Source organism: Chiloscyllium punctatum, chromosome 9, assembly GCF_047496795.1.
Source record: "Chiloscyllium punctatum isolate Juve2018m chromosome 9, sChiPun1.3, whole genome shotgun sequence".
NCBI classification, from domain to species: domain Eukaryota; kingdom Metazoa; phylum Chordata; class Chondrichthyes; order Orectolobiformes; family Hemiscylliidae; genus Chiloscyllium; species Chiloscyllium punctatum.
This window is the reverse complement of record NC_092747.1, coordinates 102,713,240-102,741,132: the sequence shown is the minus strand read 5'-3', so window position 1 is coordinate 102,741,132 and position 27,893 is coordinate 102,713,240. Positions and strand designations below refer to the sequence as shown.

The 27,893-nt window shown below is 40.0% G+C and overlaps 1 long non-coding RNA gene across 1 annotated transcript in view; it reads right to left on the bottom strand.

The window, feature by feature from the left end:
- Nucleotides 1–8,170: 8,170 nt before the first annotated feature.
- Nucleotides 8,171–27,893, bottom strand: part of LOC140481026 (uncharacterized) — a 54,309-nt gene continuing 34,586 nt past the window's right edge. The window contains exons 2-3 of the long non-coding RNA XR_011961461.1: nt 8,717–8,784; nt 8,171–8,231 (exon numbers count right to left, since the gene is read on the bottom strand). This is a non-coding gene — a long non-coding RNA (uncharacterized lncRNA). The remainder of the gene's footprint in view (nt 8,232–8,716; nt 8,785–27,893) is intronic.

Here is a 27,893-nt window from a genome sequence, read left to right as displayed (position 1 = left end):
AAATATGGAAATGAAAAGCTTTGATGCAGCAGATTTGGAAACATGTTTCAAAAACCTGCCTTTTAAAAAAATGAAAAACCTAATATGGTGATGATTTCTTAATGGACTGCCTATGATGCACAAAATCATCAAATTACTTGAACTTCAGATTAGCGAGTCTATTTACGTGCTGCTCAATCGGATTTTTAACATACTGCGTAATTTGTTGTTTTATTAGTCTGTCAATATTATGCATTAAGACTTTCAACAGCTTCCATTGAACATGGAAGTGCTCCTTTCAAAACAGGAAATGCCTAATGCATGTTCTTCTATGTCATGGCCAAGATGAAAGGACTCACTCGTACTCTAACTAATTAATTTGAAATGGTGCGATGAAAAGATTTTGTTTATATATAGATGAGAATGACATTGTCCAGGGAAAAAAGAAGCTTTTTATTCTGTGGAGTTTGTTTTTACCCTAATATTGAAAACAGTGTACATATTCATCACTTTGAAGTTCAATTACAATGACTGACTGTTTTATAGGGTGAGTCTCCGTATTGAACATGCTCTTTGAACTTTGAACACTGATTGTGATCATTCTGAAGTGGGTTACAATTTAGAATATATGAAAATAGACTGGCAAGATGTCATATGCCCCACCCAGTCATTCTTTAATGAAAAAGTCTGAGAGATGTCTATTTCTGTCACACGTTTAAACCAAGATAACTCCTCTAAATTTCAAGTACATTGGTAGCAATTCTTCACTTCTTCTCACTATTTCTGTCTCCATTTCTGCAGCTAGATCATCAATGAATATTCATTTTTAGCCTAGTGATTCACAAACTACCTCAACCATACTTTCTCCACATCTCCATTTCATTGTCCCAACATCTCTATCTCTGTCATAACTGTTTTGCTGATGCAATTTTCCATATAACTGCGTCTGACATGGTCCTTTTATCCTCAAACAAAGATCCTTTAACTTTGGTTGACAGAGCTCTCAACCTTATTTGTCCTATTTCCCACATGACTCCTCTATCTCATCCCTTCCATCTTGAAACCCTTGCTCCCAATTTCTCCTCCAGCAGCCCCCACAGTCAATAAATGATCCTTCACATTTTCTCCCACCCCAGTATAAAAATCAAATAGATCTTCCTTCCCCAGTGTTCTGAAGGGATTCTTACCTTTGCAATATCATGGTTCAGAAGCCCATTGCTTCTTATAGCATTTTTCCACACAAGTGTGGAAGATGCAATACCCATCCTAATAACGCCAAACAATGCTTCTGAAGAAACAACAATTTAACGTTGCTTCCATTAACTTATTGCATTCTATTCACTAACATTATGCTCTCCATTGCAATGGGGACAGCAAATGCAGATTAGATGATTGTTCAATCTGCAGGTATAACATCCTCCAGTTACATTCTCCACCTTTGTCTCACTCTGAGCTCTTTGTTCTTGGCACCTTGGGATGTTCATTAACAGCTCAATGCAAGCTCAAGGCACAGCACCTCATCTTTAAATTACTTTACAGTCTTCCACATTCAAAGTTGCATCCAACAATTTCAGAGCATAACATCTACTTCCATGATGTTAACTCTTCCATTGTTAGCTTTGGCTTCTACTTCTATTTTCTCAAATTCTAGCTATTGATTATTCTGTTGCTTGCATGGCTTCCAAATGCCAATGCATTCCAAACACCCACCGCCCTCTGTGTGAAGTATTTGCCGCGCGTATCCCCCTCAAACTTTCCACCTCTCACCTTGAAAGCATGACCTCGCGTTATTGAATCCTTCACCCTGGGAAAAAGCTTGTTTCTATCCACCCTGTCTATACCCTTCATGATTTTGTAAACCTCAATTAGGTCCCCCCTCAATCTCCTTTTTCCTAATGAAAATAAACCCAACCTACTCAATCTCTCTTCATTGGTAGCACCTTCCATATCAGGCAACATCCTCGTAAACCTTCTCTGCACCCTCTCCAAAGCATCCACATCTTTTTGGTAATGTGGCGACCAGAACTGGACACAGTATTCTAAATGCAGCCGAACCAATGTCTTGTACAATGTTAACATGACTTGCCAGCTCTTATACTCAATACCCCGTCCAATGAAGGCAAGCATATTATATGCCTTCTTGACCACTCTATCTACCCGAACAGCAACCTTCAGGGTACAATAGACCTGCACTCCCAGATCTCTCTGCCCATCAACTCTTCCCAAGGCTCTTACGTTCAATGTCTAATTCGCTCTAGAATTAGTCTTGCCGAAATACATCACCTCACATTTGTCTGGATTGAAATCCATCTGCCACTTTTCCACCTAACTCTCCAGCCTATCTATATCCTCCTGTATTCTCTGACAGTCCTTTATGCTTTCTGCTACTCACCAATCTTTGTGTCATCTGCAAACTTGCTGATCATACCAACAGTGCCCTCTTCCAGATCATTTATGTATATTACAAACAATAGTGGCCCCAACACTGACCCCTGTAGAACACCACTGGTCACCTTTCTCCATTTCGAGAAACTCCCTTCAACTACTTCTCTCTGTCTCCTGCTGCTCAACCAGTTCTTTATCCATCTAGCTAGAACACCCTGCACACCATGTGACTTCACTTTTCCATTAGTCTACCATGGGGAACCTTATCAAATGCCTTACTAAAGTCCATGTATATGACATCAACAGCCCTTCCTTCATCTATCAACTTGGTCACTTCCTTGAGGAACTCTATTAAGTTGGTAAGGCATGATCTGCCCTGCACAAAACCATGTTGCCTATCACTGATAAGCCCATTCTTTTCTAAATATAAATAGATCTTATCCCTCAGTACCTTCTCCATCAACTTTCCCACAACCACCAACGTCAGGCTCACTGATCTGTAGTAATCCGGAATATCCCTACTACCCTTCTTGTACAGGGGGACAACATGAGCAACTCTCCAGTCCTTCGGCACTTCACCTGTATTTAAGGATGCCACAAAGATATCTGTCAGGGCCCCAGCTATTTCCTCTCTCGCTTCCCTTAGCAACCTGGGATAGATCCCATCCAGTCCTGGGGATTTGTCCACCTTAATAACCTCTAGCCTATCCAACACATCTTCCCTACTTATGTCAACGTGATCCAGACTAATCAAACTTCTATCCCTAATCTCAACATTCATCATGTTCCTCTCCTCAGTAACACTGATGCAAAGTAATCATTCAGAATCTCACCCATTCTCTCAGTTTCAACACACAGCTTTCCTTCATTATCCTTTAGTGGACCAATCCTTTCTCTAGTTACCCGCTTGCTTCTTATAGAAGAATAAAATGCTTTGGGATTCTCCTTAATTCTGCTAGCTAAAGCTATTTCATGACCCCTTTTAGCCTTCTTGATTTCTCCTTTAAGACTTGTCCTACTCTTCCGATATTCTTCCAGGGCCCGTTCTGTTCTTAGCTGCCTAGACCTTATGTATGCTTCCCTTTTCCTCTTGGCTAGTCGTACAATTTCTTCTGTCATCCACGGTTCATGAATCTTGCCCTTCCTATCCTTTGCCTTCAAAGGGACATGCCTATCCTGCACTATCTTTAACCTATCTTTGAAAGCTTCCCACATCTCAAATGTGGACTTCCCTTCAAATAGCTATGTCCAATCCACATTTTCGAGCTCCTGCCTAATTCTGATATAATTGGCCTTGGCCCAGTTTAGTACTCTTCCCTTAGGACCACTCTCTTCTTTATCTATGAGTGTTCTAACACTTACAGAATTGTGGTCACTGTTCACAAAGAAATCCCCCACCGCAACTTCTACCACCTGGCCTGGCTCGTTCCCCCGTACCATGTCCAATATGGGTGGCACAGAGGCACAGTGGTTAGCACTGCTGCCTCACAGTGCCAGAGATCCAGGTTCAATTCCTGCCTCAGGCAACTGTCTGTATGGAGTTTGTGCATTCTCCCTGTGTCTGCGTGGGTTTCCTCCAGGTGCTCTAGTTTCCTCCCACAGTCCAAAAATGTGCAGGTTAGGCGAATTGACCATGCTAAAATTGCCCATAGTGTTAGGTGAAGTGGTAAATGTAGGGGAATGGGTCTGGGTGGGTTGCTCTTCGGAGGGTCCATGTGGACTTGTTGGGCCGAAGGGCCTGTTTCCACACTAAGTAATCTAAATTAATATGGCCCCTTCCCTCATCGGACTATTGTCATTTAATTTCTCCTGGGATCTGAATTCCCATAAAGCATCGCTTGCATTCTTTTTCCTCACCCAACATGCTTTAACTCGCTTAAAACCTACTACACCTCTAACTTTTCATAGTTCTGATCGAACCCGAAACATTTTTTTTTATTTCTGAAATTATAGTTGGAAATCATTGGCTATTGAACATGAAATTCTGATTTTATCTTAATAGGGAATGTCTGAAATCATCAGGCAGAAGAACAGACATATTTCCACTGACTGTTGATGAGAGTCAATCTGATAGATGCACGGTTGTAGACATTAATAACCAGAGGATAGCATGCATATTTGAATGAGAAATCTCCAGAAACAAAAAGCTGGCTCTCCCGGTAACCCAACTGATAAGTGCATTGCATCATTTGGAACTCATGTTGGTGACAAGAAGACATTTCTCTTAAGTTTGTTTATTGAAGTCAATCCAAAAGCCATTTATACTGGTCCTACCATTATACTAAAATTGATTAATTCTGGAGTCCCCATATGTTGGTGATGCCAAAATTAACCTAATTTAGTATAATGGTAGAACCAGTATAAATGACTTATGGATTGACTTCAATAAACAAACTTTAGAGAAATTTCTTCCTGCATAGAGTGGTGAGATTAATACACATGGACTTGTGGAGTCAAAATATTCAAGAGGAATCTAGGTGAATACACAAGAGAGAAAGTAATAAAAGACTATACTGATAGGACTAATTGAAATGGAAGAGACAAGTGTGCAGTCGAACTAGTGGTAACAAGCTATTAAACCAAATAGCCTGTTTCTGTGCACTAAATTCAACAGTATTCAATGTCATTGTAGATGGTGTGTATGAGGAAAGTTATTATTCCATTTTAGTTAATTAATTTTTTCAATTTAATCCTTAATTTTCTAATCATTTGTTTCATGAAAGATTTTTCCTCTGATATCTTACGCAGAAAACTTATTGGTTACAATTGTCTCTTAATTAGTTCCCAGAATCTTTCTTGGATTGCCTTGTTACTTTGAATCTACCCTCTCCTTGTCTCACTGTGATGATTTATTTGAAATTTAATTGTTTTTTGCTCAGTTTACGATCATAAAAACCTCTCAGCCTCCTCCTTTCATTACTTTTAATTTTATCTATTCTTCCCTTACAGCTCAGATCCCTGATACTAAAATATAATAAAATAATTTGGATTTGTTTCACAAAACTTGGGATGTCTCAAAGCAACTTGTCAGTGAAATTTTTTAAACTAATCATTGGTTAATAATACAGAAGTTGAAAGCACTTTTGCATACAGTTATGTGGCTATGATAACCTAATTTGTTGTTGAGGTATTGGTTGCTGGATAATTATTTGTTCGGACATTCAGTAGAACTCCCATGCTCTTTCTTAAAATTACCACAAGATTATTTGTGAATGAGACAGGGTAAAAAGCATTTTCAGTTAAAAGCTCATGTGAAAGCTGAACAGTGTGCCATTCGATTTTAGTGTTCAAGTAACTAAAATAGGAAGTAAACCCACAGCCTTCAGACTTAGAGGGATTTGTTATTGCATAGATTCATGACTGGACAAACAGTGTACCTTTCAGAGAATTACATATAATCCCTTCATATGACAATATGGTATAAAGTTACCTGCCTTGCCTTCAGTCATTCTCAAGTAATGGGAGTCTTAGTAGTGTCTTCAATCAATCTGTAATGTGAAAATGTAACATACCAAAACCTAACTATGTATACATCTCTGATGTACTGGCAATGTAAATATTTAGTGTTGTTAACAGACTTCAAGACATGTATCTCAACAAGAACCTAATCCATGTGGTATATGTGAGTGGAGTTAACACACAGGGCACCATTCAAACTATTTCATACTGGAAGTGGTGAGTGACTTAAGACAGCATGTTGCATTGCAACATCACGATGCCAGCAATTGAGAACTTCAAGCTAATATTGACAGTTACTTAATGGCAATGAATTGGCATGAAAGGCTGAAAAAGTGGGAGTCACAGTGTTTTCAGCACATAGAAGTTTTTTTTTTAGAATTCCTACAGTGTGGAAACAGGCCCTTCAGCCCAACAAATCCACATCGACACTCTGAAGAGTATCTCACCCAAACCCATTGCCCTATCATTCTACATTTACCCCTGACTAATGCACCTAACTTACACATCTCTGAACACTGTGGGCAATTTAGCGTGGCCAATTCACCTAGCCTGCACAATTTTGGATTGTGGGAAGAAACCAGAACACCCGGGTGAAACCCACGCAGACAAAGGGGAGAATTTACCTGAGTTAGAAGTTCAAGCTTCATATAAAGTGCTCCAAATATGTACTGAAGCAGGGTAAAGTGCTCAGATCTGGAGAGGGAGAAGGGGAGTGGGTGTCCAGACCAAGGAATGTGTCGGGTATGGAGTGAGGGTGTCTTGGCTCCAGTGGCAGGGGGAGTGTAGAGGAGGGTCCAGAGCAGGGAAAGGGGTTGTGCAGTCCTGAGTGCTAAAGTGGGATGTTGAGTCCAGTGATAGATCAAAGATAAAGTCAGGTCTGGTGGTGGGATAAGGGAGCTCGCAACCTGTGGAAAGGGTGGAGTGATGATGGATGGTGTTGTATCTGGAGCTGGGGTCGAGGAGCTCGGGTCCAAAAGTGGACAGAGAGTTTCAAGTCCAGTGGAGGGGCAAAGGGCTCATTGGAAAGTGTAGGAAGGGTTGGCCTCAGCAAAGTGCGAAGGGGAATTATGTCCACTGTTGCGGGAAGTGGATGTTTGGTCTGGGGATGGATATTGTGCCCCTTGCAGCATGGGCATTAGGTAAGTGTCTGGTCCAATGGTGGGAGAGGAGACGTTAATGTCCAGGAGGAGTGCGGATGGGATGTTGTGGGAAGAGGGGATGACTGGTCAAGGCCTTGGGAAATAAAGAATCTGGAGAAGGTGTAGTTGGGACATGCGAGGTACATTGGTGATCAGTGAAATCATTATTCAGGGCTTATTCTAGATTTTTAATGGCTGAACCTTTCTTGAGTAACTATTTACCCAACTGCAGCAGAATCCCTCATATTGTCTGATTTAAATAGATACTTCTGACGGACACCAGGAATTGGGAAATGCCCTATTGGAATCCTCAATTTCTCAGCTGATTCCTTCACAGTCTGTTATAATTGTGATATTGCAGGATCCCCATTCACAACTCCCAGATACACTTCAGAAACTATTATCTGCCCAATGGAAAATCTAATGTTATACTGGATATGGCATATTTTCTATAGATTCTTTAGTAGTGTCTAACTCCAGGATTTGGTGAGTCACCTCTTCATAAGGAAACCAGTGGAAGAAAGGAAATGGGAACTATTAGTGCTCAATTATTCCAGCCCATCAACTATTACAAAATGTACATGTGCCAAGACTCAAAACAGTAGAAAATATCACCCTAGTGCCAAACAGTGACAGCCCTTGAGCACGTAGCACATTAAAAACTCATCTTTTCAATGTGTTCGCAGGTCCTGTGTTGCACGATTTATGACATTACGGGTAATTTTCTGAGTTGGCAACAAAGTGAGATCTGCAGCAGAATAAGGATGCAAACATGAGTCAACCATGTCAAAGGTTGCTTGAATACTTTGCATGCCATTCTGCTGAAGACAGCCAAGATAAGGAATGAACTTATGTTGGCATTCATCACTCAGCTATATACCAAACATGGGAAAGTCTGGGTAATCTTAACTTGGCAATCTTCATGAATCCAAATTATCCATTGCACACCTGCTCCCCTAATTGAAAGACATTGGCAAGTGTACTAATTTTCTTCACCATTTCTGTTTGGTATTTTGAGCTGTACTGCTGATAACAGAGCATGTCCAAGTTCCAAAGTGGGCACTTCTTTGCAGCATGTCCTGTTGTAACGCCTCCAATGCAGTACACTTTGTATTGAACAGTCAAACCCCAGTTCCTTTTGCTGTCAGCCTGAACTGGTATCAACAAATTCTTCAAATTTGTGATGAACAGTCCATTTGAAGCTTTAGGAGGGAAATTAGATGATGATAGCATTGGCTCCCTCAGCCAGTTCCTGCACTGAATGCTGATCTGTGGGGGAACAAAACACAGCAAAGTTACTTTCCAATGCTACAATGCTATTTGTTTTTACATTTCCAACTAGTACCTTCTAGTGGTCTAATTTCTTTCTCCTGATTAATCTTTTGAGTTATTCCTGCTGCTCTTTAGATTCTGCACATTACTCTGCTCATTCAGCTCATCCAGATCACACCAGCATTTTTGCTCCATTTGAGCTTCCTTCCACATTTCCACATCTAAATCTACGATAATCACCTATTCCACTCTCCTTCATATCTTTGTCCAGCTTCCCTTTAAATGAAGCCATTCTATTCACTTCAGAAATTCCTTGTGGTAGCAAGTTCCACATTCTTCCCACTCTTTGTATGTAAAAGGTTCTTCTGAATTTCTTATTGACTTTCAGCCTTCTTTCAAGAGAAAGAGAGCCAACCTGTCCACTCTTTCCCAGTATGTGTACTAAAGAAGACTACAGTTCAAGATAAAGATATATCACTCACTTGTCAGGGAAAGTAGGAAAGGACAATGAATGCAGCTTTCTTTATGCCACCACTCCATTATTGAGGATCTGAAATTTGAATTTAGGCAACAAAATATGTAGATTTTTATTTCAACAAAATGGTTTCTCGATTTAAAAGAATACAATAAAATGGCCTGTGAACCATACTGCTGATTTGCAGAATTAACTTGCAGTTCAAAGGTAAGAGGACAATAGAGTTTTCATAAGAAGAATACTGACACATTAATTGACCATTTGAACTAACCTTGAACTAATACATGGCATGACAATTTACGTAAATTAGATATTTCTCTTAAGGAAAATACCATTGCATTAGCCTGTCTTCAATCATATCACCATATTACAGTTGATTGGATTTTTCTTTGTAATTAAGAACCCTTTCCCAGGAAATATTATTGGATTAACTTGCTGTAAATCATGTCACCTTACTATATATGATTGGTCTTTCTTGTAATTAAGGCTTTACTATTTCTTAAAAAACATATAAATAATGTGTAATTTTAAAATGTAATTGTGCAACTTCAGCCCGGAATATGGAAGCTTCAATCTCTGTGTTGCTGGATAGAATTGCGTCAAGGCACCTTAATTCAATCAACTAATGAAACTTGCTTTTTGAATACACCGCATTTATCGATTCCTTTGACTGATCTCAAACCAAGAGGCCCCTCTTCAGGGGACGTAGATCTTCAGTATTACCTCCTTGTAGGTTAATACAAAAGGCCAGATAAAGGCGGTGAATAAAGAGCTTCAATTGATACTTGTTGTTGCTTTAGTTTATACAGGCTAACTGTCTCTGCAAGAAAACTGAATTCTTGATAATGCATCACTTTGTGAGGTGACATAGAATTTGGTGCAAACCTTTATATTTCACATGTTAATGAATATACTATGTATCTCTCCATAACATAAGCAATGCCACTAGCATATTCAAAAATAACATGGAAAAAGAAAGGGAAATACAAGTATTATCACTATCATAGGTGTTCAGTATTTAACTTTGAAATGTCATGAGAGATGTGTTTGCACCAACTTTGTTTCAGCCAGCTGCTGAACTGTACCATCACATGAAGGCAATTACTTATCAAGAACAATTTAGAGACTAAAGCTCCTCGATCAATGGCTTCATGGTCTGGTCACATTATTGAGGCTAAAATGTCAAGGTCCATGCAGTGACACTTCAAATTTGCAACAACAGATTTTCATCATTCCTCTTATTTAATAGGAGTGAGTGATTAAAAAAAAAACTTTCATAAGATAGCTCCTTACTAAATTGAGCATCCTAACAGATGCAACAAATATGTTTTTACATAACAGAGCCAACAGACTTATGGCCTCCACACACCATAATTGATTTAATTTTGTTAACGTACAGATACATTCAGAACATAATATCTAAGGTTTGTCTTGTGTATTGAGTTTTTGTCTTGTGGCATAAGTTGAACCTGCATTTCTGAACGTCAGCTACCTGCCAATGTCTTAAGTCATTTTAAGGAACTGGCTGAGTCGGAAAGATCCAGAATCATCATGACTGGTACCGCTGAGAAACAGGTGAACTACAATATGTCCTAGGTAAAAACAATGACTGCAGATGCTGGAAACCAGATTCTGGATTAATGGTGCTGAAAGAGCACAGCAGTTCAGGCAGCATCCAACGAGCAGCAAAATCGATGTTTCGGGCAAAAGCCCTTCATCAGGAATACAGGCAGAGAGCCTGAAGGGTGGAGAGATAAGTGAGAGGAGGGTGGGGGTGGGGAGAAAGTAGCATAGAGTACAATAGGTGAATGGGAGAGGGGATGAAGGTGATAGGCCAGGAAGGAGGGTGGAGTGGATAGGTGGAAAAGAAGATAAGCAGGTAGGACAAGTCATGGGGACAGTACTGAGCTGGAAGTTTGGAACTAGGGTGAGGTGGGGGAAGGAGATATGAGGAAACTGTTGAAATCCACATTGATGCCCTGGGTTTGAAGTGTTCCAAGGCAGAAGATGAGGCGTTCTTCCTCCAGGCATCTGGTGGTGAGGGAGCGGCGGTGAAGGAGGCCCAGGACCTCCATGTCCTCGGCAGAGTGGGAGGGAGAGTTGAAATGTTGGGCCACAGGGCGGTGTGGTTGATTGGTGCGGGTGTCCCGGAGATGTTCCCTAAAGCGCTCTGGTAGGAGGTGTCCAGTCTCTCCAATGTAGAGGAGACCACATCGGGAGCAACGGATACAATAAATGATATTGGTGGATGTGCAGGTAAAACTTTGATGGATGTGGAAGGCTCCTTTACGGCCTTGGATGGAGGTGAGGGAGGAGGTGTAGGCGCAGGTTTTGCAATGCCCACGGTGGCAGGGGAAGTTGCCAGGATGGGAGGGTGGGTTTAGGGGGGCGTGGACCTGACCAGGTAGTCGCGGAGGGAACGATCTTTGCAGAAGGTGGAAAGAGGTGGGGAGGGAACTATATCCCTGGTAGTGGGGTCTGTTTGGAGGTGGCGGAAATGTCGGCGGATGGTTTGGTTTATGCGAAGGTTGGTAGGGTGGAAGGTGAGCACCAGGGGCGTTCTGTCCTTGTTATGGGTTGGAGGGGTGGGGTCTGAGGGCAGAGGTGCGGGATGTGGACAAGATGCGTTGGAGGGCATCTTTACCCACATGGGAAGGGAAATTGTGGTCTCTAAAGAAGGAGGCCACTGGTGTGTTCTGTGGTGGAACTGGTCCTCCTGGGAGCAGATACGGCGGAGGCGGAGGAATTGGGAATACGGGATGGCATTTTTGCAGGAGGTAGGGTGGGAAGAGGTGTACTCCAGGTAGCTGTGGGAGTCGGTGGGTTTGTAAAAAATGTCAGTATCAAGTCGGTCGTCATTAATGGAGATGGAGAGGTCCAGGAAAGGGAGGGAGGTATCAGAGATGGTCCAGGTAAATTTAAGGTCAGGGTGGAATGTGTTGGTGAAGTTGATGAATTGCTCAACCTCCTCGCGAGAGTACGAGGTGGCGCCAATGCAGTCATCAATGTAGCGAAGGAAGAGGTGGGGAGTCCTTGTCTCTGATATCCAGTAGGCAATCTGCATCTGATAAAATACAAATGGTTAAGAAAGGATTAAATTAACTTATATTTCCCTTCTGTGTCACATGTCTCTGCAACACCAGACACCACCAAAAAAATAGCTCTAAGTAAATGAACATGTTTTGCGTTCCGCATTTTCTTATTCAAATCTTCCTTCAACACTCAGCAAAATTCCTTCCAGGATCTTCATGCTTTCTTTTAGTATTCTTTTCAAAGACAGATAAATGAAAGAATTGCAGCTGCTCAGAACTAATTAAAGATGTATAAATAATATTAAACAGCTTCTTACATTTCAAAGTACAAAGTCTCACCTTTCACAATAGTATTCATGTGTTGCACGAAACTGCCACTTTGGGTTTTAAAATAGCAATACAGTTTTTTTTATTCAGAATAGCTTTCTTGAAAAGATGTTGACAAGAAGGCAGTGTAAGTTCCATTTTGGTGATCAGATATTTGAGAGGCTGATGTAAGGAATGAAAGAGCAGGCGGAAACCATTGATGAGCTGAGGAGGACATTCTGACCCCACTTGCTAGCTGAGCAAGTATGGAAAGAAATCATTAAATAAATCAATGAAATGCTGTGAACCATCAGAACCTGGAATAAAATCATATGGCAGGTAGCAGAATTTTATAAATGTGCTCAGTGATATTAATATGTATAACATGCATCTTCTGTAAGTGAACATGAAACAAAGTCACCCAGAATGAGCTATTCATTCTTTTTGATATTTCAGGAAGCCCACACAAGGAATTTAACCAGCGTGGTACGGTCTTAAGCTAAATGTGAACATATGTGGGGGTCATTTATGTCTTATATGAGTGAAAATGGTTGGTGTAGAAAGGTGGAGTTGGAAAATAAATTAGTTGTTTATTCTAGAATACTTGTTAAATGCTCAAAGGAAAATCCTACATGGAAAGGACAAGACAGTAGGACTCATTGGACAGCCCTAACATTAGGGTTAGCATGATTCCTTTGGGTTGAAAAGCCTTCTTCTGTGCTGCATTGTTCTTGAATTCTTTACAGCTCCTGTACAACTGTTCACGCTCCGCCTGCCACAACTGCCATATTGGACAATTTTCCAAACTTTCTTCGGCTGCATTAGATAGTGCAACATCCTTGGAAAGACTGGGCGAGAACAAGAAGGAAATGCAGATAACTGGAATTCAGCTGTGACCTATTTAAATGGTAGAATTGTTTCAGTGGATTAAATAACCACCTCATATTCCCATTTATTTATGTGTCACTTGTGGAAAAGTGCAGACTCCAGACAACATTACCCTAAAATAGTATTTGGATATTGATGCAGTTCACAGGGCCACAATTTTTTGTTTAAACACCTTGGGATGTTCTACTGCATGAAGTGTGCAGTTTTAAGCCAGTTGTTGTTACTAGGAGAGGTGCACCAGCTAAAGCTTTCACCACCTAGCCTGTAAATGTCAATATTAGTTGAGTTTCTCAATTGCCCAACCTGTCAGTGTCCTATTATTATATTCATTTTAACTGTGTCTTAACTGCTAAGTTGTAACATACTGTTTGAAAGTGCAATTAGTTCTACATTACCAAAGCTCATTAGATATCCAAATGCCAGTTCACCAATATTTGCCTATTGTTCAGTTAAGTACAATATTAACTTTCCATTTCTTTCTATTAATCCGACTTAGCGGGTTTAAGGTAGCAAAGAGATATAAAACATGGAACTGTAGCTCAGTAGGGGGCAGTCTCATCTCTAAGAATCATTGCAAGGATTTGAACTCTTCATTTAGGTTAATTCATTGCAATGCCAACAGCGAACTGCTCGATAAGATAAAAGTTAAACTGAGGCCCACTGAGGTAAAATTAAGATCCCTGGTGTAATTTCAAAGAGGACCAAAAATAATTTCTAGTTGCCTTGCCAATATTTATTCTTTAGCCAAGGCCATTTAGAAGAGATTTTATGCCCCAGACTTCTACATGACTGCAAAAACTGCACTTCAAGAAAGTACTTCTGTGGCTATCTAGTGCCTTGGGACAGTTTGAGGCTGTAAAAGGCAATATATACTGCCACAAACAAACTGGCTTGAACAAATCATCCTTGCTAACTGCTTCCTCATTCCAAAATCCCACGTGGATGCAACGGTCAAAAAAGCACAATAATGCCTCTGCTTCCCCAGGTGACTCAGGAAATTTGGCATGTCCATAAGGACCCTCACCAACTTCAATAGATGCATCATATAAAGCATCTTATCTGGATAAAAATGGCCAGATACGGCAACTGTTCTGCTCAGGACCATAAGAAACTACAGAAGGTTGTGTAGTTGCGGAAGCCAACCTCCCATCCATGGACTCCATTTACAGCTCTCATTGCTACAGAAAGACTGCCAACATCAACCAACCCTGGTAATGCTATCCTGCGACATCTTCCGTGAGGCAGAAGATACAGAAGCTTGAACACATGCACCAGCTGGTTCAAGAACAGCTTCTTCTCTGCCGTTATTAGACTGCTGAATGGGGTCTCTAACTTCAAATATTGCTGATCTTGTTAGTGTTGATCTTGCCTCATGCATGTCCAGTGCGTAGTAACCTGTCTGCCTTACTCTGACCAAGACTTTTTCACCCTATGTCCTTGCTTACTATGAGCTGCCTGTACTGCTCTCGAACAAAGGTTTTCACTCTACTTAGGTATACATGACAATAAATCAAATCAAATCAAATCCATCCCTATCCTCTCCAACATCCTTGAAAGTCTGTCATCTGTCAAATCCATGTCCATGTTTCTGGAATTTTATGTTTAATCCTTCTGTTGTCTGAGTCCTTAAGGGTCAGAAAGGGTCATCAGCGAGCAGTACCTGAAGCACCACCCACTATGATAATGTCATATCTGCTTGCTAGATGAACAGTTTAGCACTGCAAAAGATTAAGACTATCATCTGGGTCTTCCTCCTAGCACCTGTAACAATGACCTTCTTTCTGTCAGAATGTCAGAAGTGGGGATATTCATCAATGATGACATAATGTTTAGCACATGGTTGTGACTTCTCAAATATTGAAACAGTGAATGTTCAAATTCAGCAAGACCTGGACAATTTCCTAGCAAGACCATTTCCAACACAAGAGAATTTGACAATCATGGCTTGACATTTGTTGTGGGCATTCACCTTACACAAACCACAGGAAGACTGAGGATCACAAATTAACTTTGTGTTTATTCAAGTGATCTCAGTCTTAGACTGGTCAACAGAATGTTACCTAATGCTCACTCCCACTCTGTCTGTCTCTCTTCACCTCTGTCTGATCTTGGTCAGACATGTGTCTGAAATGTACAGAAAATTATTAACTTTCATAGACATGCTTTATTTACATTTCTACAAGACAAAGAAATCTTCAATCTTCGGCCTTTCCCTTATCCTAACTATAAGAAGTTGATAATACTGTAGTTTGCTCCCAAGGTTGATACTGGTTTTAGGGTGTACAAGGTTCATATTCAGTCATTACTTTTGATGTGGTCCTTTAGGGTGTTCAAGACTCATGCATGCTAAAATATGCCTTACAGTTCTAGCTTATTACGGTATCATCTTACTCTTGTTGCAACTTCTTTTTTATAAAATCCTATTTAATTCCCACTACAAATCCAATAGCATGACCGTGGCTGAATTCCCCTACTGCCAAACATTTGAGGCTTACCATAGACCAAATTCTGAGCTGGACTAACCATGAAATTTCAATGGTGTAGACTAGGAATAGGTATAGGTTTCGATGAGTAACTCACTCCTGAATATCTAAAGTATATCCACCACCTACAAGGCACCAGTCAGGAGTGCAAGCACTCATGAAAGTTTTCCAGTTTGACTCCATGCAAGGCACAGCAGCATACTTGGTTAGCACCACATTTACAAAAATTGCTCCCTTCATAAGTGATGCTCAGTAGCAGCAGTGTATATCATCCAAAAAACGAATAGCTGGAATTCACCAAGACTCTGTAGACGAAGCGACCAACCCACAGTTGTTTCCATCTAGAAAGACAAGGGCAGCAAATACATGAGAAAACTATCACCTACAAGTTTGCTTTCAAATACTTGGCATCCTGACTTGGAAATATATTATCATTCCTTCAACATTGCTGGACCAAAATCATGGAATTCCCTTCTTAGCAGCATTGTAGGTCTATGCAAAGCATATGTGGTTCAAGAAAGCAGCTCACTATAACCTTCTCAAGGACAACTTGGAACAGGCAATAAATGCTGGCTCAGTCAATGATGCCCACATCCCATGAATGATTCTTTTCAAGTCTTTCACATCAATGTAATTTAAATTAGCTGCTTTCATGCAATAAACTACATTTCAATCTAAGACAATACTAAATGGTTGATTTCTGCAATATGACATCAAGCAGGTTCTGTGGATCCCTAAACTGAAAGGTGATAGTGACAGCAAGTCTACATCTACCATGTAGCGGAAAATAGTGCAGGAAACATATTCAACATGATAAGAAGCAGGACAAATTCAGTCAACAAGCTCCAATTAAGTTTCCATCCCTGCCAAGGTACCAAAAAGGCTCTTATCAGTGACCCCAGATCACATTTTTTATGACTGTGACTAAGGGAAGATATCTATTGTTCCTTACTGATTTTGGTCATCCTGAAGCCTTTGATATGATTGAGCACATGATTCCCCCCTCCAATACCTCTTTGTTGTTCAGCTAGATGAGACTGCTCCCAGCTGGTTCCCTTCTTATCCAAAAGTGCCCAGACAAACACTTGCAATGGCTGCTGTTCATGCTTGTATGCATCTGTCTCCTAATTTTGACCCCCTCCTCTTTCTCAACTAAAAGTAACAGCATCTGAAAGCACAATGCTGTTTTTATTTTGCATGTATGACAGTAGTCAGAATGATATATGGCATGGAAGGGAACTTGCAGATGATTGTCCTTCAAGACTGTAACGACCATTAACTTTCAAGCTGCTGTTGAAGGAGCCTTAGTGTGTTGCTGCTGTTCGTCTTTCAGGTGGCACACACTGCTGTTACTGTGTGTCGTTCATCGACAAAGTAAATGGTGGATGTAGTGTCAAGCAAGTGGCTGTTTTTGACGTGGAAGATGTCGAGTTTCTTGAGTGTTGTTGCAGCTGCACTCAAGCAGACAGGTTGGGAGGATTTCATCACACTCTTGATTAGAGCCTTGTAGATGGTGGACAGGCTTTGGGCTGGTAGGAGCTCAGTTATTCACTGCAGGATTTCTATTATCTGACCTGTTCTTGCAGTTGTAGCATATATGTGGTTTGGTCAGTTCAGTTTGTGGGCAATGGTAGTCTCCAGAATGTTGATAATGTAGGTTCAGCAATGAGAATACCATTGAATATCAATCATTGCCAGTCTGGATGTTGTTGCATTTCAAAATGGACTGCTTTAGTAACTGAGGAGTCACAAATACTGCTAAATATCATGCAATCATCATTGAATATCCTCAGTTCTGACATAATGATGAAAGGAAGGTCATTGATGAAGCAGCTAAATGTGCTTGATGAGATGATTAATTTCCTACAGTCACAAGCATCTTCCTTTGTAGTAGGTGTGGCTCCAATCAGCAGCGAGTTTTCCCCAGTTCTTACTGACCTCAGTTTTGCTAGGGCTCCTTGATACCATATTTGGTCAAATGCTGCCTTGATATCAAGGACAGTTATTCTCATCTTACCCCTTGAGTTCACCTTTCTTGATTAAGCTTGGTCCAAGACTGTATTGAGGCTAAGTGCTGAGTGGTCCTTGTAGAACTTAAAAATGAGTGTCAATTAACAGGTCATTAATGAGTAAATGCCAGTATTATCAATCCCTGAGATATCTATACTCATTTAATCATGGTACATTTTGAGCACACAATTTTAATTTTGCCACTACTGGTAGCTCAATTTGGCATAACATTTCTTACAATGTTTTTGTGAAGCCCCTTGGGACATATTATGACATTAAAGTTCCTATACAAATATAAGTTACTGTTAGGTTTTGTGACTGACTCCTCCTGACTTGCTTGATTTAGGGAGACCTTTGCATTTCTATTTTCTGGAACATAAGAAGGTATTTGGGGAGATCATTCTTCTGTTTTCCCTTACTGAAGTCCTTACTCTCTTTGCAAATGGGATGTCCCTTCTGCCCTTGTCTTATTGTGCCTGGGCTCCTGACTGAAAGCTATCTCCTTTGATTTGACTGAGGCCTGCCGACAACCATAAGAAGCTTCCTGCCTTTGTGCCTGCACTAAATGACAAGGCAAGACAGAAGTAATATTAGTCTGGCATCGTTGGCTGAGGGATCAAAATTCAAAAGTGCACTGCAAGGCATTTCAAAGCAATGATACTGGGAATAACCACATAGGATGAAAAAGAGTGAGCCCTATGATGGAAAGTGAAGTGCACAGAGTTGCTGCCTAGTCTACTTCATGAGCTAGGTGCATGTCTGAGTGCACCGTCTCCTTCCAGCAGTATTGTATTGATAGTTGCCAGTACATCTTGAGGTGAAGTGCAAAAGTGTCCTGTAAGTGGATTGGAGGTGTGTCATCAGCATTCTTCAAAGCTGGTGTGTGTTGTATGACATTATTTATGAATGTGAACTACACGTAGCTGGTGCCCTGAGATGCTGGAGGCTGGTTGAAGATGTTGGAGAAAGTGGCAGATGAATTTGCAAGGTACCATCTAATTTCCATGCCAAATGTTCTCAATGTCTAGCTTGCTTGATATGAATATTAATGTAGTGAGTTGTGTTGTTACCAATGCATTTAACTATTAATAATGCCCCTTAATTGGCAACTCAACACTGCCATGCAAGAAACTCACTGGCTGCTTGTTAAAAGCATAAAAAGAGATAGTGAGATGTTCCTGACATCGAGATAGTTCTCGGCAGGCTTCTTGTCCAATTCAGCCAAACACTGGGCCACACATCAAAGTTCAGACCCCTTTCATATAGCACTCTAACGTATTGTTTCCCCTTGTAGGCAATCTAGAACTTGGGAACTTGGTCTCAAGATAAAGTGTTAGTGAAGAACTGGGTTAAGAAGAAATTTCTTCAATCAGAGAGTTGCGGATGTTTGAAATTCTCTAATCTGGTGTGCTGTCTGTGCTCAGTTATTGAGTTTGGTCAAGGTTAACTGCAAGCGAATCAAAAGTCATGAAAGTTGGCTGAAAAAATGAATTGATTTTGCATGTCAGGCATTACTAAATGGCAGAGTAGGATTAAGGGTCTAAATGCCCGATTCTTGTTCCTATTTCTCATGTTCTTATGCCACGGTATTAAAATGTTTTCGAGAGGGAAAAAGTAACATTGGCTTCAGTGAAGAGGAGCACATGAATCACGCAAAGTTGCAGCCGATTTTGGTGCCTGCATCCTTTCTGACCAAAACCTCACATAAATTTCCAGGAATCAATGTACAATACATAGAATTTCAACAGTTGTTGCCATATGCACAACTTTCTTCCACTGTATGTCATTAGGACTCTGGATTGTCCTGCAATATCATGTCGCTAATAATTGAAAGAGGCATCTAAGATGTTACAGTCCCAGTTTGTCATCCTGACCCTTTTATTGTAACTTGGTTATTTTAGGATTCTTCATAAAAGTTGCCATTAATTATGCTTTAATATTACTGTAAAATTTGTTGCATAAATCGTTCCCTTGTTTTATGATTCCATGAAGGCCCATTATTTCTGTTCATGGATTGCAGCCAGCTGACCCTTTAGCCAATTGATACTTTAGGGGGTTTTTGATGCATTTTTAGACTTACATAGTAGACGCTAGTTCAGTGGAAGATTAATGCCTCATTAAGTCTACCTCTTAAGATCTAGTATATGAGTCCCATGAATTTCAATGATAAAGTTTTCAAGTAATTTGTTTAAATATTATAAATCTCATTTCTTTCAACCAAATTGACATTTGAATTAAGATTCTGCCATTTATGGGAATACTTCAAAAGTAGTCCATGGAAATATTTGTGAATGATATCTATTGTTTCAATTACTAAGTCCAATCTCTTGTTAATATCTTGCTAAATGATTCTGCCATGCATGACGCTTGCTTATTACCTGAATACCAAAGCACTGTAGCTCTCAGTTCTCTTAAACTGCATTTTTTTTTCAAGGATTTAGACATCTACAATTGAAAAAATTTTAGTCAATGTTGAAGAAGTTGGTATTTTCTTTACACCAGACTCCACAGTAATTATTAAAATACACGTAGGTCATCCATCTTAACTTATGATTTACCATGATGGATCGTTTGGACTTAATCATTGCTTAGGGAAGGTTATGTTTTAATATTTCATAAGATTTTATGTTGCACAGCTTTTTTCCAAGTTATTTCAAACCAATTTGCAGATGAATTTTCACAGTAAATAATAGATTTTCAGCTGAGTTTCACATGTAATTATCATTTTACCTATGCTTGAAAGTTATTTTGAAGACAATGAAGAATGCAGGAGGATATGTCAAGAACAACACAAGACTTAGGCAAAAATGAGGTGTCAATCTCACAAAGCTACACTACAGAGCTACTTGCATGCATCTGGTGAAAGCATCATGTGATGTGATGTGAGACGACTAAGTGATTCCACAACAATATTTCAGATCCAAACTCTGCAGTTTTGCCACTTTTTGTTATGAATGGTAATTAAATAACAGTAGGCAAAGCCTATATAAAATCCTTATCGTCATGAAAGGGAAAACTCAGCATAGAAATGCAAAAGACAAGGCTAAAGCATTTGTACCAATCTGCAGTCAGAAAGGTCAAATGGACAATCCATCTCAGCTTTTTCTGGAGATAGAACACAGAACATAGAACATTACAGAGCAGTACAGACCCTTCGGCCCTTGATGTTCCGCCGACCTGTGGAACCAATCTGGAGCCCATCTATCTTACACTATTCCATTTCATCCATATGTTTATCCAATGACCATTTAAATGCCCTTAAAGTTGGCGAGTCTACTACTGTTGAAGGCAGGACATTCCATGCCCCTACTACTCTCTCTGAATAAAGAAACTATCTCTGATGTCTATCCTATATCTATCACCCCTCAATTTAAAGCTATGTCCCCTCATGCTAGCCATCACCATCTCAGGAAAAAGGCTCTCATTGTCCACCCAATCTAACACTCTAATCATCTTATTTGTGTCAATTAAGTCACCTCTCAACCTTCTTCTCTCTCATGAAAACAGCCTCAATTCCCTCAGCCTTTCATCATAAGACTTTCCCTCCATACCAGTAAATTTCCTAGTAAATTGCCTCTGAACCTTTTACAAAGCTTCCACATCCTTCCTATAATATGATGACCAGAACTGTATGCAATACTCCAAGTGTTGTTGCACCAAAGTTTTGTACAGCTGCAGCATGATCTTGTGACTCCATAACTCAGTCCCTCTACCAAAAAAGGTTAACACACCATATGCCTTCGTAACAACCCTATCAAATGAGATGGCAGCTTTCAGGAATCTATATACATGGACACCGAGATCTCTTTGTTCATCTACAATTCCAAGAATCTTACCATTAGCCCATGATTTGGTGTTGGACTGGGTGTACAAAGTTAAAAATCACACAACACTAGGTTATAGTCCAACAGGTTTAATTGGAAGCACACTAGCTTTCGGAGTGACGCTCCTTCATCAGGAGATAGTGATCATCTGATGAAGGAGCATCTCTCCGAAAGCTTGTGGGCTTCCAATTAAACCTGTTGGACTATATCTGGTGTTGTGCGATTTTTAATCATTAGCCCAGTACTATTTATTCCTGTTACTCCTTTCAAAGTGAATTAGCTCACATTTTTCCACATTAAACTCAATTTGCCACCTTTCAGCCCAGCTCTGCAGCTTATCAATGTCTCTCTGAAACATGCAACATCTTTCGGCACTGTACACAACCCTAACAACCTTAGTGTCATCAGCAAATTTACTAACCCATCATTCTATGCCCTCTTCCACGTCATTTATAAAAATGACAAACAGCATTGGACCCAAAACAGATCCTTGAAGTACACCACTAGTAACTGGACTTCAGGATGAGCAATTCCCATCGGCCACGACGCTGTGTCTTCTTTCAGCTACCCAATTTCTAAGTTAAACCACAAAATCACTCTCAGTCCCATGATTCCATATTTTGTGCAATAGCCTATCACGGGGAACCTTATCAAAAACCTTACTGAAATCCATTTACACCACATCAACCGCTTTACCCTCATCTAACTGTTTGGTCACCTTCTCAAAGAACTCAATAAGGTTTGTGAGGCATGGCCTACCCTTCACAAAACCGTGTTGACGATACCTAATCAACTTATTCCTTTCTTGATGATTATAAAACCTATCTCTGATACCCAGCATCAGAAAAGTCAGTCTTCAGCTAATTTGATTCTCTCCATGTGATGCCAAAAAAATAGTTGAAGGGACTGGATACTTCAAAGACAATGTAGCATAACAACATTCTGGCAATGGAAGTAAAGACCGTATTCCAAACTAGGCAAATGTCCACCACCATAGTGTACTTTGCCCACCACTTTCAGCTGCTTCCCTCTGTCATGCAATTAGAAACAGGAATAGTCACTGATGATTGCACAATGTTCAGCCCCATCCATGCCTCCTCAGCTACTGAAGCAGCCCATGTCCAAATGCAGCAAAACCAGGACAGGACCCAGGCTTGGGCTAAGTAGCAAGAGCACATAAGATCTAGACAAGCATCTGACCATCTCTCCTTCACATTCAACAATATTACAGTATCACATAAATATTACAGAGCAGAAGGAGGCCATCTGGCATTATGTCTCTGAAAATGAGCATCGTGACCTAGTACCATTCTTCTGCCTTTTCCCCATACATTTGCAGATTGTGCCTATTCAGATTATCACCTAAAACTCTTTTCAATGCCTCAATTGAACTTGCCTCTACCACACAAAATGCATCACCTCACACTTCATCTGTCACTTATCCAGTCACTCCACCAACTTGTCAATTCTTTTTTGTCCTCCTCATGGTTTACAATGCTTCCAAGTTTTTGTTTCAATCACAAGGATTAAAATTGTTTCCTGTGCACCAAGATCTAGATCATTATTACCTATCCAGAAAAGAAAGAGTCTCACAGCTGACTGGGACAAACTCCAGCGAATCCCACTTAAACCTTCCTCCAATCTGAAAAATATCAGTTGACCATTACAATGCTAATTTTGAATCCATGATTTTACCATATCTTCTATTCTATGAGTTATTCTCACAAATATTCTCACAAATCTGCTATGTGCATTCTATCAAATGCCTTGTGAAAAATACCACATCAATTGCATTGCCATCTTTTCTTTTGAATCTTGAAAAAACTCCAGCAAGTTAGTTAAACATCTTTTCCCCTTTATAATTCATCCTGTCTTTTCCTAAACAGCTCACCTTTTTGCATATAACCACTAATTCTATCCTGAGTAATTGTTTCGTGAAGCTTCCCACTGCTGAAATTAAATTGGCTGTTTTGTGATTGCTGGGCGTATCTTCATGTCAACCTTCATGTCAACCGCCATAACCATGACCCGAGTAGTATCTATCTGAAAGACAAGTGTAAAATATTCACCTCAGCCATGCCCAGCCTGCAAGTGGTAAATCTACTTCTTGCTCCCTAATAGGCCCTGCTTCTCCTTTTACCACACTTTTTCTATTTATATATCTATATGAGTCTTTGGAATCTCCTTTTTTATTAGCTGCCAGCATTTTCTAATAATTTCTTTGCTTGTTTAATATGCATTTTCAACTCTCCTTTGAATCTTTTGTAATCCTTTTGGTTTTCAGTTGTGATTTCTATCTGTCATAAGCATATGTTTTAATTGCTTCTTGAACTTTTTATTTTCTTTGTCATCCATGATTTGTTTATCTTACCATTCCCTTTTGAGAGAATTTTGTTGTGCTAACAACTGTATTGTACCTGAACAATCCCATCTTTGAAGGCAGGGAGAAAGTGAGGACTGCAGCTGCTGGAGATCAGAGTCAAAAGGTGTGATGCTGGAAAAGCACAGCTGGTCAAGCAGCATCCGAGGAGCGGGAGAGTCAATATTTTGAGCATATGCTCTTCGTCAGAAATGTGGTGATAAATTCCTGATGAAGAGTTTATGCTCGAAACGTTGATTCTCCTGCGCCTCAGATGCTGCCTGACTGGCTGTGCTTTTCCAGTGCCACTCTTTTTGACTCATCTTTGAAGACAGCTCATTGTTCATTTACAGTTTTTTCAAACCATCCTTTGTTCCCATCTATCCATTGCAGTTCCATTCTTGCCCCATTGAAGTCAGCTCTCCCCAAAGTAATTTGTCTTTCTCAGGAATGGTACTGTCATTCATTATCAACATCATAAACCTTAAACTTGATCTACTTAGCCCACCTCGCTTACAAGAATCGGTACAACAGTGCATCCTTTGTTTTGAACAATATACATACTACTGTAGAAAATTCTCATGAACACTATACAGGAATACATGTCCTTGCTACCCCTTCCTGCTACTAATATCTCAGTCTATAAAATCTTCTGTTATAACTACTCTATAATGCTGGCATTTCTCTGTAGTTTCCCTGAAGATTTGTTCCTCTACATTTTTCTCACTAGTTGGTGGTCTACAGTCTCCACCAAGCAATTACCCCTTTTTCTTCCTAAGCTGTAGTCAAAATTGATTCTGTCCTTAAACGCTTTGAGACAATCTCTTTCTCCAATACTGCAATGTTCTCCTTACCCAATGCCGTTACCTCCCCTCCTTTCCTTCTTTTCCTATCTTACTTGAACACATTGAACTCTGAAATATTAAATAGCTAATCCTATCCTTCCTTGTCTCTGTTATCCCCTTGGCCTCTGTTATTCCCTAGCAACATGTTTCTTCATGATATTCTGTGCCTGCGACTCCCCAGTCCTATTCACCATACTCCACGCATTCACATAAATGCACAGGAACCTTGATTTAGAATCAATTAACTGTGTGTCACTATGACTTTATCAATTAGCGCATTATTCCCTATTCTCCTTCTAGCTGACTCGTCAAATACTTTGTGAACCTTGGTATTGTTTTCTGATATTCTCTCTTGGTTTCCTCACCCCAGCCAAATTAGTTAAAGGTCCTCCCAGAGGCAGTTAACAAAACAACCCAGAAAAGTTGATGGCAGAGAGATCTGGGAGTGCAGGTCCATTGTACCCTGAAGGTTGCTACACAGGTGGATAGAGTGGTCAAGAAGGCATATAGTATGCTTGCCTTCATTGGACAGGGTATTGAGTATAAGCGCTGGCAAGTCATGTTAACATTGTGCAAGACATTGGTTCGGCCGCATTTAGAATACAGTTCTGGTCGCCACATTACCAAAAGGATGTGGATGCTTTGGAGAGGTTGCAGAGAAGGTTTACAAGGATGTTGCCTGATATGGAAGGTGCTAGCTATGAAGAGAGGTTGAGTAGGTTGGGTTTGTTTTCATTAGAAAAAAGGAGATTGAGGGGGGGACCTGATTGAAGTTTACAAAATCATGAAGGGTATAGACAGGGTGGATAGGGACAAGCTTTTTCCCAGGGTGAAGGATTCAATAATGAGAGGTCACGCTTTCAAGGTGAGAGGTGGAAAGTTTAAGGGGGATACATGTGGCAAGTACTTCACACAGAGGGTGGTGGGCATTTGGAACACATTGCCAGCAGAGGTGGTAGAGGCAGGCACGGTAGATTCATTTAAGATGCATCTGGATAAATGCATGAGTAGGTGGGGAGCAGAGGGATACAGATGCTTAGGAATTGACCGACTGGTTTAGACAATACATTTGGATTGGCTCAGGCATGGAGGGCCAAAGGGCCTGTTCCTGGGCTGTATATTTTCTTTGTTCTTTGTTCTTGTTCAACCCTGACTCAGTTGCACTTGGGAGCAACCTGTTCAACTTATACTGGTACTACCTTCCCCAGTGCCAGTCCCAGTGTCCCAGGAACTTAAAACCCTCTCTCCTGCATCATCTTTCCACCCATACATATATCTGACACATGCTCCTATTTCTATACTTAGTTATGTTTGGTACTTCTAGTAATCCGAAGATTACTATTTTTGAGGTCTTGTTTACTATGCTTCCACATAGTTCCCCAACTTCTGATTTAAGGACCTAACTCCCTTCCCAGTCAAGTGATTGGCACCAAAGTAAGCCATGGCTTCTGACTGTTCATTCTCCCCAGAGGAATATCCTGTAGCCGCTTTGTGATAACATTGACCTTAGTACCAGGGATGCAACAGACCATCCTGGAGTAATGCCTATTGCCACAGAAATACCTGTTTGTTCCAGTAACTCATAAATTCCCTATTATTACCCATCTTGTTTTCTTCTTCCTCTGCCCACCTCCTAACCTGCCAAACCACTTGTGATGCCATAAATGTGGCTCTTACTACACTTCCCTGAGGAAACACTGATCAGCTCCCAAAATGGCAAACCAATTTGTGAGCATGACCCCAGAGCATTCCAAGACTATTTGCCTGTTTCTCTTCAAACGACTTACCATCATTCATTTCATTTCTGCCTCTTGCCTCATAAGTTACAGTGTGATCGCTTCACTGAATGAGCTATCCATATATCTCTCAGACACAAATGAATCCAGAGTCAACAATCTGTATGTCTTTCTTTATTCATGCTTAGAATTGATTGTTCACAGAAAATGTAATTTTGTTCACATCAGAACAGTCTTCCAGCTATTGAATCATGGTATTGGACATTAATATTGCAGGTTATTTGGCCCATCCATTTGCTGTTTGAAAGAACTGCCTAATTAATCCAGTTAAATGAATTAGTCTGGGCTTCACAGAATGTTTTTGCTTTCTGCAATTGTGATGTCTTCTCCTGTTTGGTCAGTGCCCATGGTTAGTGTCAGTCATACTAATTCCTTGGTTTCAATGTGATAAGTGTTATTTTCCTTGGAGTTAAATATGTATTGACAGAGCCATTTTCTTACGGGGCATTAACCAAAGAGTACAAATTGAAGCAATTGTCCAGATGAACAAAGCTGACAGGAGGAATGATCTTTTAGTCAATGAGTGATTAATAATTTGAATACACTGATAATCTGTTGGAAACAATGTCAGCAAAATGATATTTGACTAATACTTAAAGGAGAAAAATAACTGTAGCAACATGGGAAAAGCATGGTTTATTGGATTAAATACATTGTTCTTTAAAAGAACCGGTGAGAACTCATTGAGTTGAATGACACCCTTATGTTCTTTACTATTCTGTGATTCTATGATAACATTTGCTGTTAGCTAATCCAACATAAGTCACTGCATGTGAGGCAATTGAATTAATTTAGGATAATAATCATTACAAGCCATCAACTTCGCATTTTTTCTTAGATAAAATATAATTTCTCCATAATTCAAAGTATGACAGGCTAGTCATATTTGACTGACAGCTGGTAAACACAAGGATTTTAGTTGAATGCTAAAGTCCAATACAGATAAGAATTTTTTCAAAAAAAAAACTAAAACTGACAATGATGGGACAGTCTCTCATAGACAGATTGTGGATAGCAAGTCCATTGCAGTGCAAACATTGTCAGAAAAACAAATATCATGGAAAGTTCTAGTGGTCAGCTCAAAGCAGGTGACTTGAACCGGTAATTAACATCAGTCTTTACCACAGAGGGCACATGAATCATTCCAGGAGTAGCTGCAATTCAGAAACTGGAAGGATGAAGGAATTCCAGAAAATTATAAAAACCAAGGGAAGTAGTATTGAGCAATTGTTGGACCAGTGAGCTGACAGGTCCTGTGTCCTGAAGAGCTTCATTCCAGGATTTTTATATTATCAGCTAGTGAGAAAATTGATGCATGAGCTATAATTTATCAAAATTTCCTAGATTTGGGGAAGGAGTTCCACCAGATTAGAAAATATCCATATATCTCTCAGACACAAAAAGAGAAGGAGACAGAAAGGATTAAAAAAAACATGAAGTTCAGTCGGCTCAATATGTATCACAAGAAAAGTTTTGAAACTAATATTAAAAATATTATTACAGGCACTTAGAAAAATTCAAAGAGTTTCAGATAGCATTGCATGTTTTTGTGGAAAGGAAATAAAAATTAACCAACTTATTGGTTTTTTTTAAACAGTAACATGTGCTGTGGATAAAGGGGAGCCTTTAGATATGCAGTTC